Consider the following 12,157-nt stretch of genomic DNA (forward strand, 5'->3'; position numbering starts at 1 on the left):
TAGCTGAAAGGGAAATTGAGGCAATGCCTGTTTCTCAAGCCCTGTATTGTTCCAGGAATTTGACTCATTCCGTATTAACTGCATGTGGCTTTATAAAGCCACAGATCCACCATGAAAGCACTGAGAAGGTCATCAAACACCACTCTGGTACACTATTGTTTTTACTTTTCCATCATAAGTACTGAGAACATTCACATGCAATCTGTAAACATTTCCACTGTCACCTTGCAGCGTGGCAGCCCTTTCAGCCACAGCTCAACAGCCACTTTATGAACTCCATTCAGTGGCTGCCAGACTGAAAATGTTCACAGAAAAATAATTTTATTTACAGCATACACGTGGGACTTCAAATAACCAGTAATAAATGCTTAACAGGACAAGACAGGCCCATAATTATCTCCCTCTGTCACTAATGACTACAGAGGGTTGGCTCAGGAATTGTAATTTACACCATGGCTTCTTTGTCATCCCAAGCTGGCACTGTCCCTGCCACTGCTCCTGGGCATTTGCTCCTCCTGTCCTCTCCCTCCGGTGACAAGATTGTGCGTCATACTGAGAACACAACCTACATTTGCTGCTTCATCTTTAAATCTACCTTTCATCACTTCACTGAACGGGTTCACCACAAAGCCATTTGAAGATCACTTCTGGGTCAGGGCAACCCAAAGGGCGGGCTGTGGAAGAGCAGGTAAGAGAATGGCCTCAACAACCAACTCCACTAAAAATGCCAAAAATGGAGAAGAGTCTTCAGATTGTGTTCACCCAGAGCAATCTGACAGGCAATCTGACAAACTGAAGAATAAAAAGCTGGAAAAATTCTTGTCACTGAAGTTATTAAAGTGTTTGATCTTGAGCGTACAAGAAAATTTTTGTCTTACTGTAAAAATATCTTGCACAAAGCAGAATCGTTCCATCAGCTGAATGTAATATCTGTGGCCCCACTTCTGTCTCCATTAATATGACACTTGGAGCAGTGTCTGAAAACTCTTTGCTGACTGAATACATGCTGTAACAGCCACTGCAAGAGAGGTGAACAAGGCAGTATTTTCATAGAGATCACAGAAGAAATGCAACCAGAAGCCTTGATTAAACGTAACAAATGTTTCTGACTCATGACTTTTTCAACAAAACTTGTAGTGTACTTCCAAAGTTGGTGAAAATTTCAAACTTAACAGATTTAGATGTGTGAATGGTGGAAGTATTGGAAATTATTCGTGTTGCATGCTCAACCTCCCTTTCACTAAAGAAAAAGCAGTGGCAGATTTTAAAACAAGGGCAGCAGACCAAAAATGTAATCTCACAGCTACAGCAGTGAGCACCCGAATCAGCGATCTCCTCTAGATTGTTTTGTTAGCATAACCCAAGCAAGCTGACATTTACCAGGCAGATGGTGAATCAGTAGGCACAGGTAAGGTGTGTGTGTGAAAGTTGCTTGAACACTCTTCGCTGCTAGATCTTCCTGATTTGACTGCACACTTTTGGCATTGTGCTAGTATTTAGTGTTTCTGCCTTCAAGCTTTTTAAAAGGAAAAGAGACTTTGACAGCAATTAACTGCAATTAGTTTCTTGTATCACAGATTACATGAATAAATACAAGAGCATCCAGCAAGCACTTGGTACATACACATAATTCAATTAAAGTTTAATCTATACTGCCTTTTCTGATTCAATATAGAATCAAGGGACTTAACTGAATTGCAGCCTTTCCCTTTTAGACCGTGAATTGGGCACTAAAAACAGGGGTGAACCCTCCTGCACAGCTTAAAAAACCCCAAACTACATATTTTAATTCTATTGATAACATATATATTGAAAAAAACCCCAAACACCTTTTTCCTAACCTTATCTAATAGCTGAGATAGATCTTATGTAAATACATGAGTTCTGCCTAAGGGCAGAGACCAGAACAAGCATTTGTTAATGCATCCTAAGGCATTAACAACAAAAAGCAAACAAAAGCCTTTCCACTGTCTTATCCCCTTCCCATTCAGAAATGCCTCCAAAATACTGTCAGACTTCATTTACACCTAACAAAACATCAAAATAAATCCTAGAAAGGTTACAAAGTCATTAGGTAACTATTACGATTACTAAAAACATAATCTATAAGTATGTTCTATTTATAAATGCTCTGTGCTCCTATTAAAGGTACTTAGGGTATTAAAAGACTAATTCACATGACTGAAAGTCTGTGATCCTTAGCATGCAGAACAGAATTGTGAAAATTACTCATGACCATCTTTATGTGCAGTAATAAACCAAACAAACCAAATCCCACCAAATTTATCTGCAAACTGAATTTTAGAGAAACAAGAGATTTTTAAGGATGTCCTGGGCAATATATTCAATATATTTAGAAAGACTTCTGAGAATTCAGCCCATTTTGTACTTCTTAACACATTTGAAGCCAATATCATATTTATGCAGTCCAATTACATATAAACTGACCGCCCTTTACTACGTACCATCTGTTCTCTGACATTACTTTTGGAACATAACAAGCACCTAATTTTCAACCTATGCTGATTTCTTGCAATTCCTACTAACTGTGGAAGCTTTCCTTTCACAAAAATGAAACCACATGAAATTGTTCAAATACATGCCTTTCTTTCTCTGCCTGTCTGCTATAGGTACTGTGGCTCACCTCACGGTGTGTAGCTGCTGGTTACTTAATAAACCCCATCACAACAGTGTATCTGAACAGTATCATCTGCAGGCAGACTCCTTTAACACAACATAAAATATGGGCACCAAATGATTTTTTATGATGCCACTTGGGAGCTAATGCTCCTGCTGAATACACTGCACACTCCAGGAATAAGGTCTCTGCAACTGGTACAGGCCTAGCAAGTCAATAATCAGCACAGCCGCTCATGACGAGCTTTAATTTCTGCCCCTAGTCAAATTCTTTTACCTTTGACTGGAACAGCAGTGGGTAAAGTGAGGAATCTGTGACTCCACTCCAGGGATCTGAAGCTGAACTCAGCCCAACTGACAGCAGTGACCCGAAGTCACCCACTTCTCACATATCTGCCCTTTTAACTTGGGTGCTAAAAGTGATGACAGTCTTTATTTTGATGGCAGTCTTTATTTCACGAAGGATGACATAATTACACCTGTACAACAAGAGAGGGGGTCCTGCTCAGCCCATGGTGAAAGCTTCTGGATGTGAACCAGCATCCATCTAAAAGCCTAGTAATGCAGCCTGAACCCAGGTAACACGAGTACAGTGATGGGTACAATAAACTAGCATCTTTTTTGCTAACAAGGCCCTGTGCCCGAGCTGGTACACCCTCCCTCTTAATACAGGTTGTTAGGTCGGGCTCAGCACCACACCAGAGCAGCTGTGTAAGGAGGTAGTTTGTACCTGGCACAGTGAGGAACAGTTCTCTGGTACCACCCAGCTATCCAAATAAATAATTTATCCTGCTGTGCTGGTCAACAAGCAGAACATTTTGAGCCACTTCCTTTCACAGCACACATTGCCCTGTGAAGGTGTTGCAGCAGAAGAGCTAAGACAGCCCAGAGCGACAGAAAGGAGAGATAATTCCACAAGCAGTCAGAGACCTTCTCCTTCCCCACTGACAGGGATAAAAGAGGACCGTGTCACTACAATTAAAGGAGTATTTGAAGCAGAAAATGATACCAAGTTAGCAAGGTTAAGATCTATCTAAGAAGGTGCATGTGTTACCTTTTTCCACTGGTTAGAGCTGTCAGAGCTTGACCTGCCTGAGTCATTCCGACGGATCATATCATATTTGTTCTACTCCATATGCGTGTCTATGTTTTATGGTCCTTTACTGCTCCATCATTCATTCTGGCAGAATATGGACCACCCAAATATTTGACAACCTTTTGACATGTTGTAAAAATCTTTGTCCACTTGCCAAGCAACTTTTGAACATCCCAGGTCTGAGGCATCAGCAGGAGGAACTGCTGCAATCCCAAACCTGGGGCAGCCTGCAGCTGCAGGGAGAGTGTCTACGTATTTGTATTAAATAAAGGTAACCCCCCCAAAAATACAGAGAAAGGAACCATCACCTCCATACAGGTGTTTCCCTAATTGTATAATTTAAGTTAGATACCAGGTATGATTTAATGGAAGCATATGCAAGAAGGTGATAAAGACAGACAACCACATAAACATGTTTATTATTACCTGAAATCTTTCTATTCCAAAGTAATTTGTCAGAATAGGGTACTGTTAAGACTGTACTGAAGGTTCTTAGAGACTACACTGATTAAAGATGACATTCTAAAGTCATATGAATGTAAATTTATATTCTGAAAATCAGTCTTCTGGGAAGTCCCAGATATTCAGGGGACTTTCCCATGACTAAAGTAAATGTTTCCTTTTCCACCCTAAAATGAGAGAGAGCAACTGTCAGTACCTGAAGTTCTTTGTATGGTCTAAAATGTTAAATTAGATATCTGAATTTCATCATCCATTTGTTTTGTTCATGTAAAAATAATAAAAGAAGTATTCTGAGGTTTAAATACTGTAGGTCACCTCAGCAAAATACTTCACACTGAAAAGGGTTAGATGCTAGAATCCCATAGTGACACAGATCACACTCGTTTTCACATCATTCTTCTGTTTCAGGGAACTATCAAATCAGTTAAAGAATTGAGGGCAAGCATGGAGTTTTAGTTGTTTATCAGCTGCAAAGTTAAACTTGACAAGAGAATTTTTGGTAGAATTTTGTCTGTCTGTGTTGAGATTTTGTCTGCTGGCGAGAATAGACAGCGCCATTGCTGTTTCTAACCCACTTCTGAACGTCAGAAGCATTAATGCCAAAGTACTAATTCATAAAAAATGTCACTTCACATATTTACGCTGCAAGCTTTATAGGCATAAACTATTCAACCAAACACTACTCAGTTCTGTTTGATGCTTGGAATGTATGTGGTATCTCTAGAGTTAAACCCATAGCATAAGAGCATGAAGTTATGTAACTTGGTAAATATTGGAAAGTCTTGTTTAAAAAAGCAGAACACTTTAACGAGTTTAGAAAGAAAACACAATAAAATAAGTGTTTCAGACCAATGCTTTCACTGCTTTATTAATAGAGTCACCTGAAAGTAAGATAGACTGAATTATTTATACAAAGCTGCATATTACCAGATATCAAGTCAAATGTCTGGAAAAAATTCAAAATAACCTGTACCTGTACAAGCAACACATGTTTCATTATGATTTAATAGCTTTGTTTCTTTTTGAACAGGCAGGATAGACTATTTTTTGCTTCAGTGCTCTCAAGGAAGTAAAGACCTCTGAATTCTTCCTGCAGCTGGAGCGCTACAGTAGAGTATGCCCAGGTATGCACAAGAAAAACAGCACTTCCTTACAAACCTTGCTCTTGTCCAATTTCTGAATGCATCCTATTCACAAAATTGATTGCAACATTAAAACCAGAAGATTTGGGTCTTAAACCACGTCTCAGACTTGGAAATACTTTTAAATCCTAAAATTGCTCTGGCTTTACTAGTTATATTGAAAACATCGTTGCTTGGTCAATTAGCACCGGTCTTGAAGCAATAGCAGACATTATCTTGCTCAATGCACCACAATTAAATCCATGACCCATGCGCTCCCTAAACACCTGAAACGAAAATGATCAAATTTTGTAGTAAAATAATTTCGACTAATTTTATGAACTGAGTGGATTTTGGTTTATTTTTCATGTATTTTTTTATTTGCCTGGATGGTGCAGGAGAGCCAATTAAAGGAGAAAAAATCTCTCATATGCCTGGTAGGCAGGCCTACTCTGCAAAAGCATCAGCTCCAAACACAGAATAACTTGTTTCTCAAATACTTAACTGGAGTTTAAGACCTGTTTTACCTGTGGGCAGCACATCTGTCTCCACAGAACAGGGATGTGATTTGCTGGTAATGCTGAAGGTTAGCAATGACCCTGAGTAACAGGAGCCACTGATGCACCAGAAAGGGCCAGAGAAAGAAACAGAACCCATGTTTTACATCATTGTGTTGCACACAAAAGAAAATCTCCATTTTGCTTTCTTGCAACTACAGTCTTGCAAGCATTTCTGCTGGCAGCACTGCCAATTTAGGGTCTGCTTCCCTCTAAACTCTTTCCTATTTACACCTTTACAGCTGTCTGTGAGGCTGCCTAGTAAATGGGACTGGGTAACCCATGTGCACTGCAGACAAGGAAACTCAACAAATTTCTAGCCCGGACCAGCTCTCCAATCCAACTCACAGACAGCTGTACTGGTGCTACTGGCAAAGGAGCAGGAACGGGGAAGGTGGGCAGAGTCTACCCTGCTGCAGCCAGGCCTGACAATGAAAGCAAAGTAGATCAAATCATGGGTATCTGTGTCACAAGGCTGCGGGAAGCCAACAGAGATGCTGAGGAAAACACCTATATTCTGTAATTTGATTATTATTGTTGTATCAATGACTCCGCTTTAGAGTGGGAGGCTGGAATTAAGATGATTATTTTTTATGTAGTCAACATTAGCTTTCTGAGGATTGGGCAGAGATATGCATTTTTCAGATAGCCACAATGCTGACAAAGCAGCTGTTTGCAGCAAGTAACATACTTCTTCCTCCACCCAGCCCAGGATAATGTGCACTGGTTAAACACACCACATTAACCTTACGCTACAACCTTCCTGCTTGTAGTTTCAGCCACCACTATTACTTTAAAATCCAGAACACAGGCCAAGGCACTTATCAGTTTGTAGTAACAGTGAAACTACAGTGAGCTCACTGACTAGGGGCCTTGGGCAGACTGACAGGATTTACACCAAAGCGTTGGACTTGGACCCCTTCTGGAGCTTCTTATTTAAATTGGGCTTGGTTTAAGATATATATTACATAATTCTCCCCAGTTGACTGGGCTCCTCATAACGAAAAGTACAGGTACACTGACCCAACCTCTTCACAAGACTGAAACCTGCCTCTGATAAGGAGTAGATAGTGCAACCACACAGACGTTACCAGGCTTTTAAAAAAGGAAACTTTCCTTTCACTTGGGTGTTTCCTTTCACTTCTTTTGTTGTTTGTTCTTCAACTGAAACACTTACTGTGTTCTAGGCTTCCTAGCTGCAAAGACAAACTGATGTGGTTCTGATCACCATGGACAGAGCTCAACTCTTTCTTCTTTCATTCCAAATCCTGGAGGTGCTGCAGTTCCCCAAGATGGGTCTCCTGACTCGGCTCTCTGCTGCTGAAGGGAGAAAGTTGTGTCCCCATCCTTCCTTTTTCTACAGTCCCTCTGTGAATGTGCACTAGTGCTGGCGCTAACAGCAACTCAATCACCAACCAATTCAGTTCACTCATGCAGAAGAAAACTAACCTAACAAAAAAGCACAGTTCTCTCCTGGGTTAGTGATTTGAACCGGCTCACTAGATCTTACATACAACCAACACCACGGCCAACATGAGGGATGGTTGAATACCACACAGCTAGGAGCAGAAGAGAAGGAGGGACCAAGATGTCTCTCTCTGGAGACCTACGTACAGTTTTATCAGCTCAGATGAAACCACAGCAAAGACTACTTTTGTTGATATTATGCTGTGGCAATAGTGCCCCTTTTCACATCCTCCCTCCCTTTGCATGCCCCAGAATTTTCCTATCAGCACAAGAGAAAAATGAGTTTGGATGAGTTTCACAAAGCAGGCAGGGGTACTCCATCTGCAGTAATGCCCTAGGCTTTTTTTTCAAGAGAAAAATCTACAAAGGCATAAATTTACAAATCTTGCTCATATTGCATGCCACTTAGAAAAATGGAGAGGGCCCAGCGGAGTTTGAGGCCAGGCCAGCTACACAGAGCCAGACAAAGTGTCATTAGAAAAAAGGCACGAAAATAATGCTTCCTATCCATTATTCCATGAGGTATAAAAGACAAACCTGATTTGAAGAGATTTTACACTCAAGCCCTAGGAAAGATGCAAGGGAAAGCAAAATGTAATTGATATTAGAATAGCAGTAGAGACCAAGAGATTTAGGGTAGCATCTACCAGAGAAGTGCATGAAATATTGGAGTCAAAATGTCATAGGAGGTTGCAGAGTTTCTGAAGAGATGACTAAAATATTGCAGCAAAGAGCTGCAGAGAACAGCAGCTGGAGAAGAATAAAAAAAATGCAAAGAATAAAAAAAAGGAAGTTCACATAGCAGTTGCTAAAAAAAAAACACCCCAGGTTTGGTGTTTAAACCAAGTAAATAAGTAGCACAATGAACAGTATGAATACATGATATTAAAGTTTGGGGGAAGCTGTTGCTCATGGATGGCACATGCAAAATCTTAAACTTAGCTGAATGATCCAGCTCTGCAGCAAGAACCACCACAGCAGGATCTGCTGCCATCCAGTTTAGTTATTAAAACAGCAATAATTTAAAAATTTTGATGTAGGCTGCATTTTCTCATTTAGCAGCACAGCTGTTTGAGCTGCCCTTATCTCCCTGCTGATTCCACCCCATCCCTTTCCCTGATTATGCTGGTACAGCTACTGTACATCCATGCAGCATGACAGGAGGGAATGATCCAAGTGAAAAAGAACCAGGCTCTGTACCCCTCACCCGGCTGGATCATTTCCCCTTGCAGTAGTCCAAGCATTTGTGCCAGTCCAATGGAAAAGACACGGATGATGCCTTGGGCCAATACTACTGCCAAAAAATCCTACGTGGAACTATGGTTTCAGTTCATCAGGTAGTAGACAGGCATCAAAAAATCCTGGATTTCTCAGGCTACCAGCTCTTTTCTAAGTTTAGAAATCTATCTGAAAAAGTTTCTGTCAAAAGAGGAAGATACAACCCAGCCTTAGTTCTTCCAAATGCAGGGGAAAAAAGGTTTCCTAATAATCCCATTGACCAAACAGGCCAACAGAACAACACTTACAGGATCAGAGATTTTTACATATCATTTGAACACTCCCCTCCAAAAAGTGTGAAATCAAGGGTAGACATTTTTGTTTCAGTTTCTTGCATGAGTGTAGCTTCAAAGTAGTTCATTATAAATAAAGCTTCCTGCAACTGTGTCTAAAGTAGCTAGTGTAGTCTCTGTCAGAGAACAACTGAAAAGTAACAAAATCTAGAACAGCAATTGGCAGGACCTTCCTATCTTTGGAACTATTTTTCCATCTTTCACTTAACGGCCTTAATTTATGACAAATATCAAATCTCACAATATTCTCAGGAGAAAAATAGGAATGCTTACTATCTTAAGACAATCTCTCCTGTACCCCTCTACATTTTGCTCAGAATCACTGTGAGTACCCAACAACCATCTGTGCTGCTTTAAGCCTGTATGTATGTATATGTTTATATGTTACATAAACCACATACATGCATCCAAACAGGAACATGCTTCCTCCAAATTCTTTACCCTCTCACCTTTAAGTGGCTCTTACACCACCTAGTTTTCTATTCTTTCCACTTCACACATAATACTCTAAATCCAGCAGGAAAAAAAAAAAAGAAAAAAAATCCTTGGCTGTTTTCAAGTGCTTGTTTTACCAACTAGAGCCTGGCACATCTTCACCTCCTGCACAGTTGATATGGTTGTTTTAGAAACGTAGAAAAATGGAAGGTGCTGTATTTGTTCTCACTCACCTTTTTAACTGCAGCACAATCAAGTGATTTAAAAGTTCTAAAGAACAAAATAGGTATCAATGTCTTAATGCTGGGAGATGGACATAGATCATTAATGGCAGGCTGCTCAGGTTTCATAATCACCAAGAAATATGACCTCACAGACTGCAGATGAATCAACACAATTTTTGATTCAGAGGAAAAAAAAAATCACTGCCTAGTCATGAAACCTTAACTGTACGTAGGCAGGGTACCTGGGAGCTCAAACCAAATTCAGTAGGGTTGTTTCTGTAGATGAGGATTGCTGTCACGTCCCATGAAACTAACTTTAGTCAGATTAGTGGCAGAAAGCAAGCACGGCCTTCTCACTGCACAAAAGCCTTGAGAAGTGTGGCATGAGTAACTGATCTCCACTTGCTTCCAGAGATCCGAAAATAGAGGTGAAGTGTGAATACCCCATTTGTTTCAAAAGGGTGCCAACAGAAATTCCTAGTGAGGGCCTGGTCTGCTATCAAAATCCGCACCTACAGAGCTGTAGCTGCACTTAGGCATGAAGAGGCTGTTTGCTTCTTACTGCAGCAGAACAGTTACTCTGCAGAATAAGATCTACAGAATATTTTATATTTGACATCAGTACCAGCAATAGCTACACTGGTGCAGGTTTCCAAGAAACAGACAGTTCGATGACTTGACAGTCTAAATGAGATGTTTCTAAATTTTCTATATCAGCAAACTCCTCTCCCCTTTCAGACCTTTGGGGGTTTTTTTTGTTGTTGTTGTTGTTTTTGCTAGTTTCTTTCTTTTTTAATGACCAGAAGTATGGGAGGAAAAAAAAATCAGATGCAGACCATTTATTACAGATCCAGACACCATGCTGAGAGTGCTAATCTGAATACTGGTGCTATATCAACTAAATGAAAGCATTAAAAATCATTACATTCTTCTTTCCCACATGCAACTATTTCATTTTAGGTCACCTGTAAGTGATACTTAGCACATACACAACCAAGTCTCTGTTCCCTTTTCTCTCTGACCTGTGAGGTTACAAAGCTGGTGAGGAAATGCAGAGATCTGTGTCTGTAGAAAATAGGGATCTGAATCTTCCTCTCAATTATGAAATAAAATAAAATGTTGTGTTTCTAAAAATACAAAAACCCAAGGATTTTCTGTCCCATTTTTGTATTTAAAATGTAGTGCATCCATCAAACCAAGAATGAATGAAATCCATCAATGCTTATACTCTCTTTAATCATTATAAACAGCTATATTGCTTACTAAAGTCATTAGATGTCTATTAATCAATTACAACTTTAGAAACCCTCTTCTCATGTTGGTATTATTCAGAGTGATGTAGAGCACCTTTGGCCTTCACTTCAAAAGAAGCAGTGAAAGAAAACAGAATTTCACATACAAAGAAAATGGACCTATCTACACATGTGAATCACAAATATTCATTTTGAATAAAAACCTATTTCAGTGACTTTGTATTTTACTGTATAAATCCACATTTGTTGATCCGGGGAAAGGATGCGAGTAGAGTCTCAAAATTCCTGTATTCTGAAACAGTGGTTAGTGGTCACAATGTGACTAAATAGAGATATGTGATATTCCTAAATAAGTCTCTGATCCTTTATTTAAGAACTAGGGAACTCATTTCTAACCCCAGGAAAAAAAAAAAAAAAAAGACAGGTGTTATTCCAGAAGCAGATTATGTGCAGGCATTTCAATATTTAAGAGGGAGAAACAAAAAATTAAAAAATGTTTCAGGAAGAAAAGTCATATTACCAATAAAAATTTGTTATCCTTGTATACGTTTAAGAGGTGTAATAACTTTTGCTTAAAAAGTTTTTTAAGACTGCCATGTCGTCTTTACTTACTACAGTACACAAAAATGCAGACATCCAGGATTTGAAAGTAGAAATAAAGTCAAAACACTGTCTTCTACTCTAGGCAAGAAAATGGGAAAAAAGGCCCCACAGCTGCAGCAAGGCAAGCCTGGTGTAAGGTGGAAAAAGGCAGCTGAGCTGACATTTGCTACTAAAGCTGGGATAGAGGTCAAATCCTGCTCGCTGTGCAGCACCCGAGTCTGTGGAAAACTGGCAAAAGCAAATCCCAAACCGAGATTTACCAGCCGCGGCCAGGCTCAAGTTCACTTTGGGTTAAAAATACTGACAGGGGAGAAGCGGCGCGGCCGGAGGGAACCGTATCCCTGATACGTGACCTGCGCGCCGGGCTCGGGCTGTGCCCGTGGGTCCTGCCCGGAGCGCGGTGTTGGGTGACCGAGCCCCGCTGCCCGGCGCGGCCTCCCGGAGACGGAGTAACAGCGAACCACCAGACCAAGCGCTGCCCCAGCTTCCGAGCACAGATTTTATTAAAAGGCTTCTCGTCACGGCGCCGGGGAGCGCCCCGCGCCCTCGTGTCCATCGCGGCGGGAGTCTGTTTGTTTATCCGTGCGGCGCGCTCAGGGCGCGGGGCGAGCGGAGCTCCGGCGGGCGCGGGGGGCCCGCGGCGGCCCCGCGGGAGGGTCCCCGGAGCCCGGCGGGGCCGGGGGGCGGCCGCGGGGGAGCGGGAGCCGGAGCGCAGCCGGCGGGGCGGGGAG

General features: G+C 41.1%; 1 protein-coding gene across 2 annotated transcripts in view; it reads right to left on the reverse strand.

Moving 5' to 3' along the window:
* Positions 1-12,157, reverse strand: part of CREB1 (cAMP responsive element binding protein 1) — a 38,333-nt gene that overhangs the window by 25,225 nt on the left and 951 nt on the right. The gene's annotated exons all lie outside the window — the stretch shown is intronic.

This window comes from Corapipo altera, unplaced genomic scaffold, assembly GCF_003945725.1.
Source record: "Corapipo altera isolate COAL_440 unplaced genomic scaffold, ASM394572v1 45, whole genome shotgun sequence".
NCBI classification, from domain to species: Eukaryota; Metazoa; Chordata; class Aves; order Passeriformes; family Pipridae; genus Corapipo; species Corapipo altera.